We start from the raw sequence: 10651 nt of genomic DNA on the forward strand, positions 1-10651 counted from the left end.
TAGAACGCCTCAACAAAATGTGGTTGTTGAAAGAAAAAATAGGACATTGGCAGAAATGGCACGCACGATGTTGTGTGAGTCAAATCTTCCAAAGTACTTTTGGGCTGAAGCTATAAGTACTGCTTGCCATATTCTAAATCGAGTTTTAATACGACCAATAACCAAGAAAACTCCTTATGAACTTTGGAAGAATAAGAAACCAACTGCTAAATATCTTAAAGTATTTGGATGTAGATGTTTCATCTTAAACAATGGCAAGGAGGATCTAAGTAAATTTGATGCCAAGTCAGATGAAGGTATCTTCTTAGGATACTCCACATCTAGCAGGACATACAGAGTATTCAATAAAAGAACTCTAGTAGTGGAAGAGTCAGTCAATATTATATTTGATGAGTCTGATAGTGAGTCTGCTAGGAAAGAAAATATTGTTGATGATGATATAGGAATTATCGACTTTGAAAAGTTGAATATTGATGACGTGCCAATTCAAGATAAGGGAGATGATTGCGTGCCACTACAATCCCAAAGCTTGCCAAAGGAATGGAGGTATGCATATGGACACCCTAAAGACTTAATCATTGGTGATCCATCTCAAGGGGTAAGAACTCGATCATCTCTTAGAAACTTAAATGATTATCTTGCTTTTGTTTCACAATTAGAACCTAAGACTTATGAAGAAGCTGAAAAAGATACTAATTGGATAAATGCCATGCAAGATGAATTAAATCAATTCAAAAGAAGTAATGTATGGACATTAACTGAAAGACCAAAGCATAACTCAGTAATTGGAACAAAATGGATATTTAGAAATAAATTAGATGAAAATGGGTTAGTTATAAGAAATAAGGCTAGACTTGTAGCTAAGGGATACAATCAAGAAGAAGGAATAGATTTTGACGAAACATTTGCTCCTGTGGCAAGATTAGAGGCTATTAGATTACTTCTAGCATTTGCATGTTTCATGGATTTCAAATTATATCAAATGGATGTGAAAAGTGCATTCTTAAATGGTTTAATAGAGGAAGAAGTATATGTAGAGCAACCTCCTGGTTTTGAGAATCATGAATTGTCAAATCATGTGTTTAGACTACATAAGGCATTATATGGATTAAAGCAAGCACCTAGGGCTTGGTATGATCGATTAAGCAAATTTCTGCTTAATAATGACTTTAGTAGAGGAAATGTAGATAAAACACTATTTCTCAAAAGAAAGGACAAAAATCTATTAGTGGTACAAATATATGTAGATGACATAATCTTGGGTGCCACAAATGATACTCTTTGCAAAGAATTTGCTGATTTAATGCATGGAGAATTCGAAATGAGTTTGATGGGAGAACTAAGTTTCTTTCTAGGATTACAAATCAAACAAACTAAAAAAGGAATCTTCATTCATCAAACTAAGTATACAAAGGAAATACTAAAGAAGTTTGGGAATGAAAATTATAAGGGAGTAGGCACTCCAATGAATCCCACTAGTAAGCTAGACAAAGATGAAAAAGGGAAGAGTATTGATATTAAGCTTTATAGAGGACTAATTGGATCCTTGCTTTACCTTACAGCTAGTAGACCAGACATCGTATTTAGTGTAGGAATATGTGCTAGATACCAATCAGATCCTAAGGAATCACATCTAAGTGCTGTTAAAAGAATCCTTAGATATTTAAGAGGAACTACAAATATTGGATTATGGTACTCTAGAGACTCCTATCTAGATTTGCTTGCATACTCAGATGCTGATTTTGCTGGATGCAAATTAGATAGGAAGAGCACAAGTGGCACATGTCAATTCTTAGAAAACAACTTAGTATCATGGTTTAGCAAAAAGCAGAATTCAGTGGCACTGTCAACAGCTGAAGCTGAATATATAGCTACTGGTAGTTGTTGTGCTCAAGTACTATGGCTTAAGCAACAACTAGAGGACTATAGAGTTAAGCTAGATAATATTCCTATTAAGTGTGATAATACTAGTGCCATCAATCTTACTAAAAATCCGGTTCAGCATTCTAAAGCCAAACACATAGAAATACGATATCATTTTATTAGGGATCATGTGCAAAATGGAAACATATGTATTGAGCATATATGCACTGAAAAACAATTAGCCGACATATTCACAAAACCATTGAGTGAAGATAGATTCTGCACGCTAAGGAGGGAATTAGGCATATGTGATCCTTTTTATCGAAGAAATATAAAAGGGAGCAAGTAGTCTCATGATACATTCCTCCAATTTCTAAAAATCCATGAAACATGAGTCAAACTTGTCATCTATAGATTCCTTACTCATGTATCATTGTCCCAGAAAGAATTTATAAGGATTGGAAGCAAGAAAAATTTTTAGAAGCAAAAAGGAAGAGAAAAGAAAAAAATTCTGCACTTGGGTCGACCCAACCCAGAATAGGGTCGACCCAACATTGAGTCGACCCAAGAAATTTCTTGAGTCGACCCAACGTCGGGACCCCACTGTTAAAAGGGGGACCCGAGAGCTCTATTAGGGCACTGTTTGCCCTTGTCCTCTTCTGAATACTCTATTCTCCACTCTCCAAACTCCTCCAAACATCTCCAAACAGTAGATTACCTTAAGATCTTGGAGAAATGGGACCCAAAAGAGCCGTAGCCAAGAGATCCGGAAGAGTCTCACGGATCCAACGTGAGGAAAGGCAACCTACGGAGCCATCTACAGTGTCTCCACAACGTGAGGCACATGCAGAGCCACCTCCTCCTCCTTCCCCCTCAGTAATACTTGCAAGATTTGCGGGGAGACCAGTTACAACGGGGAGAAGGATCCACTTCGAGTTCTTTGATCAAGAAGGGTTTCGTTTGAGGGAATGGATCCAAAGGCAAGGTTGGGAGTATCTTTGCTCCCTAGATGTGATGATCTACCCCAGATTAGTTCGGGAATTCTATGCCTTCCTCAAAACTGGAATGGGAGGGCTTATTTCGGAAGTTCGAGGAGTTAGGCTTCGAGTTTCCGAGGAGAGTTTGAGTGAGCTACTTCATCTTCCATGTGAAGGAGCCACTCTGGAAAAGCCAGAAAACAAGATGAGAGCCCTGCAGTTGATAATGGAAAATGAAGACTTCGACTTTTCGGAGAAGGTAATAGCAAGCTCTCTATCTGCTGAAATGAGATTACTGCTCAGTATTATAAATAGAATTTTATTTCCGAGGAGCGGGAGATTCGATCTCATCACTGAGCGAGATCTTGTAGTGATGGAGCACATTATTCAGGGTATTTCCCTGAATCTCCCGGCCATGATACTGAGGCAGATGAGGAAGGTGATCTGCAACTCCAGAGTATCCCTACCTTATGGTATGATACTCACTTTGATTTTTCGACAGCACGACATATCTGTCGAGGGGGAGGTATCCAGGTATCTGCTTCATACTGATACATACACTGCACGGACACTTATACGTATGGGCTATGAGAAAGTGAACGGGCAGTGGGTTCATACTGGAGCAGGGATTCAGGGTGAGGGACCAGAGGGTGATGCACCAGATATTGGAGACCATATCCCTGAGGATGAGGAGCATATGGATCATCCTACTGCACCTTCGGAGGCTGGACCATCGTCATCTGTTCCTCCGAGAGACACAGATGAGTTCTGGAGTAGGATGACTGAGCTTGTGTCAGCTCAGGCGAGGACTATCACAGACGGGCTGACGAGCAGATTAGACAGTATGTCAGCTCAGGCGAGGACTATTACTGATGGGCTGACGAGCCGATTGGACATCATGTCTGCTGAGATCAGTGAGCTGAGGCAGCAGATCGGAGCACTCTGGAGAGAGAGAGAGACCCATGGACCATCTGTGCCACAGGCTGCTGAGTTAGAGATTTCAGCACAGAGTCATCCAGCTCGTCGTGCTCCACGTCAGACACAGTCTCACCAGGCTCGACCTCCCCTCACCACGTACACTAGGAGGATGAGGACTAGATCCCAGCCATTAGATACTCCCTAGGCTGATATTAGCATTTCTGTTTAGAGCCTAGGCTAGATATCTAGTTCTCATATGTATTTTGTGTTTATCATGTATCTTTAAACTTTGACTGAGGAACATTGTATTTGCTTTTGTTTTTGACATGAATGTACTAAGATGTTCCTATTTTGATCAATGAAGTTTGAATGTTTGTTATTTATTGTGTCTTTTCCCATGCACCCATTTGATGATAACAAAAAGGGGGAGAAGTAAAGAAAGAGTAATAAGGGGAGAAGTAAAGATAGAGCAATAAGAGGAGAAGTAAAGAAAGAAAGAGAAATAACTTGTAAAACAAATTGAAAATCATATACATCCAAGGGGGAGCAATTTGTAACAATGAAAATGATCAAATCAAATATTTCTATCAAATTTCAGAATTTGGCACATAGAACTTCAGAATTTGGCACGCACCTTTCACACCTCGATACATAACCTGAAACTCATGTTTTATCTCAAATTTTTGGAGTTTCATCTTTAAAGAATTAAAAATGAAAGGGGGAGCAATTCAAAAAGTCAAATTGGCAACATTTGAATGATATAGGGGGAGACTTCACTCTTATAGTTTGAAAAGCTGAATTTCAGCAAGTTAAGCCCTTTTAAAACTAATTTTAAGATAAGTATCAATAGGCTCATACTCTTTATTTTGTAATTATCAAAAAGGGGGAGATTGAGGATGATAGTATTATTTTGATGATTAACAAGCAATTATCTAGAGTATGTTATAAGTTAAATCGATACTTCATTTATAAGTCTATTACTCTCAGTATATTTGTATAAATTGATATAGATACATTTCATTGTTTATATGAATGAATCTAACCTTGAGATGCAGCAAAGTGTGGATTGAGTCGACCCAAAGGATGATTGGGTCGACCCCGGCACATCAAGAAAGCATTTGGCACACTTCTGCAAAAATGGCACAGATGAACAGTGAGTTGGGTCGACCCAAGGAAAGCATGAGTCGACCCAAACATCAAGATCCTCAAACAACTCAGAAAATGGTTCTCTGGATTTACTGAGAGGGTCGACCCAAGATAAAGTTGAGTCGACCCAAGCTTGAGTCGACCCAAACCCTGAGTGGGTCGACCCAAAGGCAAGACAGAACAGAAGACAGAAAAGGTTCTCTGAAAACCCTGTTAGGGTCGACCCAAGAAGAAGTTGAGTCGACCCAACTGAACCTTGAGTCGACCCAAAGAAAGGTTGGGTCGACCCAAGTGAAGGAAGGCTGAATTGCAAGTTTCTGTGTTTCTGAGAGGGTCGACCCAAGGAAAGTTTGAGTCGACCCAAGTGAAAGTTGGGTCGACCCAAGGACAGGTTGAGCCGACCCAAACACGGGCAGAAGCATAACGGCTAGATCTGCAGATGTACTTTTTGTCCTTCCAACAGTGAGTAACGGCTAGTTTTTGAATTCTAACCATTGGGACTTGTCCAATGGATGTAGGAAACTATTTAAAGTGGCACTATTCATCAGATAAAACATCCTTTCCAAAGAATATCAAAGAGTACACAAGAAAGAGAAAGTGCCCTAATCTTCTTCATCCAAGTGCTTCATTCAAGAATCAAAGAAAAGTGGTTGAGCAGATTCAAAGAGTCATCAAGAGCTCCATCCACCCTTAAAGAGAGAAGCATCCTTGACAAAGAAGAGAGAAGTCACATCAAGCGATAAATACTTTCTAAACTCTTCTTTGTTGATTATATTGTTTCATTTGCTCATCTAGGAGTTTAAATCTTCTTCCTTTATTTGTTAAACTACTTGTAAAGGTTGGTTGGTTAGCCCGCAAAACCAACGGAATAGGTTGATTGGTGAACCCGGAAAACCGATTGTAAAGGTTCGTTGGTGAGCCCGAAAAACCAACATAGGTTCGTTGGTGAGCCCGTAAAACCAATATAGGTTTTTGGTGAACCCGGAAAACCAAAGTATAAAGGTTTTTGGATTGTGAGCCCGGAAAACAATCCAACTGTAATCCGCGGGATTATAGTGAATTCCCAAGGGGTCGCTTGGGGAGTGGACGTAGGTGCTAAGGAGAGCACCGAACCACTATACTTCTTGTTGTTTGTATTGTGATTTGTTTAAGTTTACTAACTCATCATTTAACACAAGTAAGATAGTTAAAAGTAAAAGAAACCAATTCACCCCCCCCCCCCCCCCCCTCTTGGCTTGTCACCTTGGGCAACAATTAGTATATCAGCAAGAGAAGGATAAAAATGTGAACCCAATTAGATTCCCAAAGTCATAAGTTTGTCTACATCATTTTAAGTCTCTAATTAATTCTGTGCCTCTTGTGCCAAATATACTGATCCTATGCAGTCATATTGAAACCGATTGCTATGCCTAAGCAGTTTTCATACTTCCCCTCTTTAAAAACCCCCTGCACAGCAGCTAAGTTTCATTACCAAATATTTGCCAACATAAGTCACATATAATTAACTGGAAACCTACCCGAAAAAGGGAAAAAACCAATACCAGGTGGTCCTAGAATCGATTCCATGAAAAGGGAAGCCATTGTGCAATGGATATGGACCAAATTCACTTTCCTATCTAAATCGAATATTTCTGAGCATGTATGGAACAGCACATTGTTCCTCATCCACCAATTAAAGTACAAAGTTATCTCTTTTGCCTAACTTATAGGATAACATCATGGATAGATTTAAACTATCAGCATTAGAGAATACAAGTTTCCCCATATGCAATATCTGAGACACATTAATAAGTTTGATGAGTTTGTCAAAGGGAATTTGGAGCCAGAGAAGATGGTACTAGAAACAGATAGTTGTTGTCATTCAAAATACCACTTCTCTGTTATACACTCGGAAGAGAAGAAAAGAAGAAAAAGTTAATACTACACTAAATATTTAGTCCCCCTCTCACACATCAAGAATCTACTTTATCACAATAGCAAACTCTCACATGGTGGAATCAGTGTTTTGATAGCTTATGAATGTTTGGTGGTGTTTTGAGACAACACAGCTTTTTGCATTGTTTGGATCCAAAATTTTGCCTGATCATCTTTCATGATCTAGCTTGGGGTTCAACCGCTCTGGATCAAATTACTGAACAACATATGCTTCTCGAAATCTTATATTTTGTATTAATAAAATTCGCCAAGATCTTTTTGTACCATGAGTTCGTATTGGTGATTCATACCCTAATTTCGTTTATTATTTTTTTATATTACTTGCAGTTCAATCAGTATTTTGATAGAATGGACAAAAGTTGGATAAATAAGTCGAGATCCAGTGCCGAATATTTAAATGGAGTTCAGAATTTCGTTAAATTTGCTTTTGAGAAATCTGAAATGAATGGGAATATTTTTTGTCCATATCAAAAATGTGTAAATTGTTATGCTATCGCTCCACAAATTGTTGAAGAACATTTGGTATGGAATGATTTTCTGAAGGGTTATACAGAATGGATATTTCATGGAACGTCTAAATTGTCATCTTCATCTAACCGACCCTTAATTATAGAACACACTGCTAGTATTGGATCTAGTAACACAGACAGAAATCCTGTTGTACAAGATGATATGAGGGGCTTACTCAGAGATGCTCTTGAACATAATATTAGAAATTTAACAGATTTTAGTAGAGAGCAAGAAGGAGCTCCAATAGGTGATGAGCATATCGTTACTGAATCTATACATGTTGAGGAACCTATAGACTCTGAAGATAACACAACTCGATATCATAACTTGCTGAAAGATTGTGATAAAGAACTATATCCGGGTTGTAAAAATTTTACGACGTGGCACCATCGGCACACTTATGCCGACGCTTCAAACGATTATGTTAGCTACAAAGCGTCGGGGAAAACCAGCAGGAAACCCGTGACGAAATTGTCCGTCAGGCTATCGCCGACGCTATATAAGCATCGGTAAAGCCAGGGTTTTGCCGACGCTTTCCTTCTGCGTCGGCAAAAACTTTTGCCACTCTGGTATCTCCGACGCTTTGCCGATGCTTGGCGCTGCATCGGCGGTAGTTTAGCCGACGGTAAATAGCATCACCAAAGGTCCAAAAAAGCGTCGGGATAGGTCCTTTTTCCTGTAGTGGATTAATGGTTATCAATTTCGGAGATAGGTCTCACGAGATAGTTGTATTTATGGTATTTCCATATAATTTATTTTTTTACAAGATATGGCATTAACTTAGTTTATAAAGGCTAATATTTAATAAATATCTTTTACTAGCTTAATTGGTATCCTTGTGAATGATAAATATATATCACTTAGTTATCTCATTGGGCTTGTCTCAAAAAATGGTCTACTAGGCATGACATCATTGTTGTTCATAGGTTTTAGCCGGCACAATACGCATTTTTTTTGGTAATGTTATGGATGATTAAGGTTGTGACACCTTATGGAGATGCCAAAAATCTTAATATATATTATTCTAGCCTTTAATTTTCATATAATAGAAGGAACGCATTTATGACATGTTTTGCATATTAAGATACAAGAATCGTTTCAAACAGTATTTGTCTGCAAGAAGATCTTGTATTAGTGATAGATGAAGTATAATTTAATCATTTCAAAAGTAAATAATTAATTTACATATTTTATAATATCTATTAATGTTTAGGTTTATTCTTACTTGAAAAATCAAAGTTGATGGAAATGAAAATTATGTTGCTATATCATCTGATTAGCAATTGTTTCATCAACCAGGCTCTAGTACATCCTCCTCTAAATATCTGAGTAGGTTATTTAACATTGATAGATTCTCTTTTATAATATTCATTTGATGTTGGAATATTTAAAAAAAAATATTATTTTCTTTTTTTTTGGGTGTAGGAAAGTATAATTAACTATTAGATGTCGGACTGCCTCTGGATATCAATGTCAATTTCGTGGAGCTTTGTTCTGGTACAAAGAACGTATAAACCACTATTTACTTTGTTGCCGAGAGGAAAAAGTGCACCTCCTACTAATGCAAGCATTAAGCTCAGATGATGATTCATTAGCTATAGACCGAGACATTGTAGAACGATTAATTAAGATGTTTGATTGTAAAAATTAAATCATTAAAGCTTTTAGAAAGGCCAAAGACCGTAGTCAGAATTATTGCCAATACAATTAAAATTAGCAGGAAGATGCGAAAGAGACAGTTTATATTATAATGCTCCTTTGTGTCCTAAAATAGCAGGTTTAATTATTAATGACCTAGATCAGGTAGATTGTCAACTTGATTTTGTTGTGGAATATAAATAGAAGGATTAAAATGTATCAGTGACTTACATCTTAGCTTTATGGCTATGCAGTATCTAATTTTATTTCCATTTGATGAAGATTGTTTTAGAATTAACATCAAATAAAAAAGTTGTTTACACAAATACTCAATGACGAGGCAGCGTATAATCATGAGAGAATTCTATGCTTATAGACTGCAACAAAGAGTAAATGAAGGAAAATTATTGATAAGTGGAGGAAGATTATTCCAACAAAATATAGTTGATGCTTTTTCATGCATTGAAAATGAAAGGCAAGACTAGATTAGAAGAAAACAAAAAAATCTTAGATCAGAAATTTATAAAGGTATCAAAGATGCAACTGCCAGAGATGGTGTTGATGGTAATACAATCGGAAAAAGAATCTGTGAGATATGGGGCTGAAGTCGGCAGCCCCAGCCGACTTCAGCCCCGTCCCCATTCTAGGAAGGCCGGAACAGAGGATCGCGATTGCGATCCTCTCCGGTTCTTCCGGGGACAAACCAGGCCCGCGGCGCCCTCCCTCCGACCGATCTGCGGCCAATCCCGGCCGCGGAATCCTCTCGGCCGCCGCGATTCACGCGGCGGAGAGTCGCCGCGAGGGGTGATAAAAAACCCCCAAGCCCTCCTCTCCTCCGCATCCTCCTCCTCCTCCTCCTCCTCTTTCCCCCTTCGCTCCTCCTCCTCTCCTTGGTGACCGGCGTCCTCTTCCCGACCGAGCGCCGCCCGGACTCCCTCGCGGCCACCACCTGTTCCGAGATTCATCCTCTAGATTTCGAGCGCCGCCACCGCCGCTTGACCACCGAATCGAGCACCAGCGGCCGAGATCTTCCTCCCACTACCTCTGCCATCGCCGGTAAGCCTCCCTCCTCCTTGCTTTCATGGGTTTTGGTCTCCTCTGTTTCAACCCAAGCAACCGAGATGATCTCGGTTGCTTCTCCTTCCCGTCGGCCACGGCGACAGTCGCCGGCCGCCATGGCAGCCGGCTAGCCATCGACCGAGGGGTGGCCTTCGGCCACCCAGGCCGGCCACCCCGCCGGCCCTCTCCCTCTCTTCCGTCTCTCCTACTCCCCCTGTCCATGGGGGGGGGGTTGAGGAAGGAAGAGGCCCATCACGGGCCAAGCTGGGCCCTATCCATTGCAGGCCCAACTTGGGCCCACTCCAGTCCGGATGGGCCCAGTTGGGCTGAACCTCTATAGGCCCGACTTGGGCCCAGTTCACGGCGGGCCCGACTTGAGCCCAGTTCACGGCAGGCCCAGTTTGGGCCCAGTTTTTTATTAAAAAAAAAAGAGAGAGAAGAAGAAAACCCGAAACCCAACTTGGGCCCTATTCAGATCCGAGCCCGGAACCCGAACCGGATCCGAAACCCGGAACCCGAAATCCGAACCCATTTGGCCAATAAATAAAATTTTACAGATAAGCCCTTGACATTATGTTATTTCAGGACCTTCTGTAATTTGTATC

Source organism: Phoenix dactylifera, unplaced genomic scaffold, assembly GCF_009389715.1.
Source record: "Phoenix dactylifera cultivar Barhee BC4 unplaced genomic scaffold, palm_55x_up_171113_PBpolish2nd_filt_p 000288F, whole genome shotgun sequence".
Lineage (NCBI taxonomy): Eukaryota > Viridiplantae > Streptophyta > Magnoliopsida > Arecales > Arecaceae > Phoenix > Phoenix dactylifera.